The following is a 6,009-nucleotide window of genomic DNA, read 5'->3' as shown; positions in this document are numbered from 1 at the left end:
CCGGTGGCCAGGGCGGCTCCCTGACTCCGGCTGGGGTGGATGACAGCCGCGATACGGCCCCGCACACAGCAGGGCAGCCGGGAGCTGCCGGGGGTGGGAGGAGAAAGTAGCCCTGCCCCGGCAACCTGGGAGCTGGCGGTCCCGGTCCCGGATGCTTGGACCACGCTGGCAGAGACAGGGACACTACCGGGACAGGGATAGGGGATAGTGATAGGGACAGGGTTCCCTCCGCGTCGCCCGCCCTGTCCCGGCCACTCGCCACCCCCGACAGAGGGTCCCCGCCGCTGATTGCAGGGGGCGACAGTGGCTCCGTGTGGCAGAGATACGAGGGCAGGGGCGAGGGGGCAAGGAAGCAATGAGGACATGGAAAATTTAGTATCACGTCCAGAGCGAGCGAGGCGTTTGTCGGGCTCCCCCCTCCCGGCACTGACAATAGTTTACACAGAAGCATCGCTGCTCCAGGAACAATTGTGGAAACTTGGACATCCTTGGGATGAAGAAAAAGAGATTTTCTCAACTGGTTCATTTCAAAACTATGCAAATATTTAAGAGTTCTGAACTTTAACAGTGCTATATTTTTCCCGGGAGGAGAATTGATCCATGCATGTTTGCCATGCATATTAACCTCTGGGATTTACTTTTAAAGGGGAATGGTGGGACACCGACGTCTTGCCATGCTGTGTCCTCAAGGTTCTTTGTAAACTCGGAGGCATATGTTGGTGTAAATGCTGTAAAGATTCATCACTGTATTCAAGATGGCTCAGGTTAGGGTTGTAACATCACTATACATCTGCAAGCTAAGAATCTTTTTTTTTTTTTTTTGTTTTGTTTTGTTTTTTTTTTTTGTTTTTTTTGGTTTTTTTTTTGTTTTGTTTTGGTTTTTTTTTGTTTGTTTTTTTTTTTGTTTTTTTTTTTTTGTGCTTGCAGCCATTAGTTTTGTGTTAGGAAATCAGAGTGTGATGAAAGATTTATAACATTAACAGAAAAATAGTGACCTTAGTGTTAGTTTAGCACAGAATTGCAGCAACAGAAGTAGAAAATTCTTAACTGCAGTATATTTGGCTTTAGCAATTCAACAGAGAAATGACCTTGGAAAAGCCACTGGCTAAGATGGATGTAGGCTCCACAGATGTAAATAACTGCACCTGTTGAAAATGCAGTCCACATAGACATGTATTGCTTATAGGGTCATCAGCTAGCAGTCAACTTTCTTTAGGAGTTTATATTGCTCATAAACTTTAGGACAAATGCTTTGGATGGAAGTTTTCCAACTTTCCAAGTTAGTCGTAACTTTTAAAAGTAACTTTCTAACTGATGCAATAATTTACTTAAACCATCATTAAAATATCTTCATCTGTCCACACATTGGAGTGTGTATATGGAGTCAAATGAGTGTATTGAAGGACATACCCATCTGAAAAAAACCACAAGACAGTTATTTGTTCTCATACCTAGGAAAGTTTTTCAATTAGTCCCTGTCCTGCACATAAATCAGAACATTCTGATTCATCATTCAGTATTGCAGTGTATTTCAAGGATGATTGAAAAAAGAGAGATACTTGTTAATTTGAAATGATGAATTGGTTCTGGAATTGTTTCTGCAGAACCACAGCCCCCTTTAAAAGACATTTCTGAATCATATAACACCACTGCAGCTAGAAGAATATCAGAAGCTAGTGGAATTTATAAGTTTTATGAGATGAATTCTGGAATAGGCTGCATACAAAGTGAAATGACCCATCACATCTGATGAAACTTAGCGGTGTTTTCTTGAGCTGAAGAAATATCAAGGAGACAGCCTACAGAGAAAATGACATGGATACTATCAAGCTGTAAGAGTGAGCAAGTTACACCTTCAGAGGTGGAGAGGGATGGAGCCATGGCCCCTTGCCTCTAGCACGGCTGTATGAGAAATGCACACAAACTTAGCAGCCAGAGACTTGGCGTGGGTGCACACAGGAGTTCTACAAGGAGTTCCTATTACGTTCAAAATAAGAGTATAACTCAGGGGGAAAGGGCCTGGTAAGAGCCTGCAGGGAACTTCTGAAAGTGCAAAGGCTCTTGTTCCCTTCTCGGTTCCTATGAATGGATTATCCAGGGGTGTCCTAAAATTGCTAGAGATTGTAGACACCCAACCTGGCCTTGGAAATGACACCCAAATAGTCTTCTCATGGAGCTTTGCTATGTCTTTTAGTAGCCCAGGTCAGTTGCTGAACACTGGCCACCTCACTGCCTTTCTTCTTTCTCCATCACACTAGCCTTAGGCATTTCATATCTAATTTTAAAAAGTTTTTATTGCTCCCAAGTCTTGCTTTAACTGAACTTTCAAACCTTGAGATTACCTTAATTGAGAACTTGCTCTATACCTGGAGCAATTTGTGTGCGAGTTATGATCTGGTTTTTTTTTCTGTTTTGAGAAGAGGAAAGGTTTTAGTATGGGTAGTAAACATGTCTTCCAAAAAGCCAGTGCAAAAAAAAAAAAGGTTGGAAAAAATTCGTGGTGTCAGAAAATGAGTCACAAAAAACTGAACTGAATGTGGATGACTGCTCACTGAGTGTCTTTGTCTGGTATCAAACACTCCTTCTTCCTCCATCCTCAACTCCCCTTTTTTTTAAAGCTTGTGTAATTATTCCAGTTATGGTATTAGCAATACTCCTGATATATTCCACTGTCAGCAAGATCAAAATCAGTCCTGGGAAACTGTTTTCTTTATGTATAGTTTCAACAGCAACAAGGCTGCAGATAGCAGAGGCTGTACGTTAGCAGCCTGCCTTATGCAGAGCAATTACAAACCTGAGGCTTAGGAGCGGAAGATCGTTGCTTTTTTGCGTATCTTCTGTTCAACTGCCTGATCACAGAATTTTATGTGCATTTTTTTATGTTTTGCTGGATGAAAGCCTTAGCTGCCAGAACTGTTGGCATCGAACTTTTCTGAGCCATCCTACTGTCCTCACCCTGCTGCCTGGTAACAAGCCCTAGCATGGGTTTAACATGCAGGCCAATGTATTCCTCATTCCAGTATTTATAGACTTGTAGTCCTGGAGAACTCACAATGGTCACCCTGTCCCCACTCTCTGCAGAATTTCTGTATTTTAAATTGTGAGTCCCTGGATCAGAACTTTTCCTTGGAGATAGGTGTCCCTTGCCCCTAATATACAGGTCTGCACTTTCATGTATGCATTTGTTATTTGGCCTATTTGTTTCTGGCATCAAAGGAATAGTTTTCCCAGGAGAGATGGGTAGCTCCTCTTGCATTCCTTCCTTCTCGCAACCTCTAGCTAGGAGTGATTTCATTTTATGTGGACGTGCTGCTGCCATAAAACATTTCACAATAGCCTAAGGGCTAGAAGAAGTAAACCAACACTGCAGAAACCTGAAATCAATTTTGCCTGAGATGTGCCAATGCATATGGACTCACTCCTGGGAAAGTATATTCCGGGAAGTACCTTATTATGCTGATGTGCAGTAAGTGTATTTTAAGGAGTCTAAGGCAGTCTCTTCCCTTCTTTTGGGATTCTGACTGGGCTTAGATGTAAGATGCCAAGTTGCTCAAATAAGGGCAGTTCTGGGCATGACAAAAATAAAACTGTAGGTACTAAGAGGGGTTATGCGAAAGGGAGGTGCCTTCTGAGTTCAGACATGTTCCTGTTTGGGTGGCAGCTGAGCAGGGATTACAATTTTGGATTGAAATGCCTGGCTTTCTCTCACGTCAATCCTGTTGTTGTAGGTGTGTACATATTTTATTAGAGCTAGTCCTTGAAGGTCTTGATCAAGATACCTTGTAACTGCCTTGGCTGCAGAGGCAAGGATTGGAAGCTTTAGTTCTGTCAGACCTTGTGCAAATCAAGTCACTCTGTTCTCAGCGCTTTTCAGTATCTAATTCCTTACTACTGAGCTGGACCATGAACACTGGTCTATGTCAACACTGTTCTGAACCATTCTGTTGGTTCTACCTTATTATTAAGTGTTCAGGTGTTTTATAGAAAAATCAGACTAGCGAGAACTAGTCTCATTAATGGGACTTGAATACCAACTCCTTAAGGCTTATGTATTGTCACCAAGCTTCGTTACCTAAGAATTTCATAGTCAACACTATCTGATAGTTGTAGCATTGTGTTAGCTCTGATAGGGTAAAGTAAAGCAAGATGAGGTAGGTACATGGCGTAAAAAAGCCACTCTTATTGAACTGAGGCAGCTGGAAAAGTAGACAAGCTTTCCTTGAGGTTTGAAATAAAAGTGTGAATCTCTACATTTTATTCAATTTAAGTGCCTAAAGTAGGATTTGATTCAGTGCTATGTGAGGGGGTCCTTCTTTCTCCCACTTGCAGCTGGAGGGGGAACCCGGGCAACAGACAAAACATCTAACACAGGTGACACTCACTCTTGGCCTCAAGTTGTGAGAGAGGCATGTAGAAAAGAACCTGCCTTGCTACTTACATGAAGCTCTAGTTGCTTCCATCAGTCCTTCCAACTTCTGCATCAAATACAACTATTAATGTAGCAAAGAAGTGAAGCCAAGCCCAACATTTTGCATTAATCAATGCAGAGTGTCTTCTCTGGATGATGATTCAGAGCAGAAACGTATCTTAGATCCTCTGAATTGCCTCTCAGAAGACATTTTCTTTTTGTTGCAATAAGCTTAGGAAGATTAGTATCACCAGGCTAAAATTAGCCTTTATTAATTCACCTTTAATTGGTAAATCCCTGCATGAAGAAAGCACCTTTATTTTTAATGCATAACTGCTGGTTCAGCATACCCACTGGAGGCCTTTAACTGTAATTTTTATGAGCACAGACAGACAACAAACAAGACTGGTAAAATGTCCGGTGTTTGACCCTGTTCCATTTGCATTTTTATTTAAAAAAACCCAAAGACATGTATTTTTCCACGTCTTTTTAAAAGAGAGTTAATAACTACAATAGTTTTATCTCTGCAGGTGGGGGAATGATCACACTCTGTAAAAATAAGGGACTTACCATTCTTTGGCTTCCACTAAATACGAATGTGTGGTCTGAGGTCCCAGAGCTGCAGGGATGTTCTGAACTTTTTAGGCAGTGAATGCCTAAGTGAACTTTTTAGATAGGTGGGAACAGGCTCTTCATTTACTAATACATTAAAGTTTCTGTTAAGAATTTATTTCAATTTATATGGTGAACAAGTAGGGTGGGGAAACATAAGGTACAAGTATAAATGCTCCAGAGTCAGATTTGGAGGATTTTAGGAAACAGCTCTTGTAAGGAAGCAGGTTAAACTTCTTTGCGAATTAAAAGAAAAAAGCCCATAAACACAAATCCAGGGTTAGTTCTGTATGTTAGTTGTGATTTTCATGAAAAACAAAATGCTGAAATATTTTGCATGTCAGAACTGAGTCTCCAGCTCATGACTGTAGATCTAAGGTCTGCAATAACAAGAGACAGGCTGGATTTGGAATGTCTTATTATTTATAATAGCTCTACCACGATGACGTAAAGTCTACTCTTGTTAAGAGTTATATTTTCTACATTCCATAGAGAAGATGCATCAAAGTAGATGACCCGAATCAGGTGTAAATTTTCCTACATTTGTTGCAGACAATGAGACCAAGTTTCTGGACTCCCTTCTTGTCTAAATTCTCATTTGTAAGTTTCTTTTAAGAGATCAGCTGGGACGGTTTGTCCACATTTCAAAAAATTTGGAGATGAACATAAGGAACCTACTCTTACATCGAAGTGCACAGTTCAGTGCCAGTGCCAATACAGTCCCTGTTGTCCAACAGTGCTGTAAACTATTCACAGTATCAACTGTGCCAGAGCTTCAGGATATCTGTCAGAACTGTCAAATCCACAAAATCCTGAGAATACTTGCCAGCCAGAGTTGCCCGGGGCAGATTCACACCTAAGTATTGGAGAGTCTGTATATATTCATGCTTCCTTCCACTCCTTTTACAGATAAATTAAATGTAATGGCCAAGCATCTAATATTTTACCCGAAGTCTAACAGTGCATTTTGTATTTTCTTATAGTAAAAG

This window comes from Manacus candei, unplaced genomic scaffold (genome assembly GCF_025592945.1).
Source record: "Manacus candei isolate 608988 ecotype Guabito, Panama unplaced genomic scaffold, ASM2559294v1 h1tg000043l, whole genome shotgun sequence".
NCBI classification, from domain to species: domain Eukaryota; kingdom Metazoa; phylum Chordata; class Aves; order Passeriformes; family Pipridae; genus Manacus; species Manacus candei.
This window is presented reverse-complemented; position numbering follows the sequence as displayed.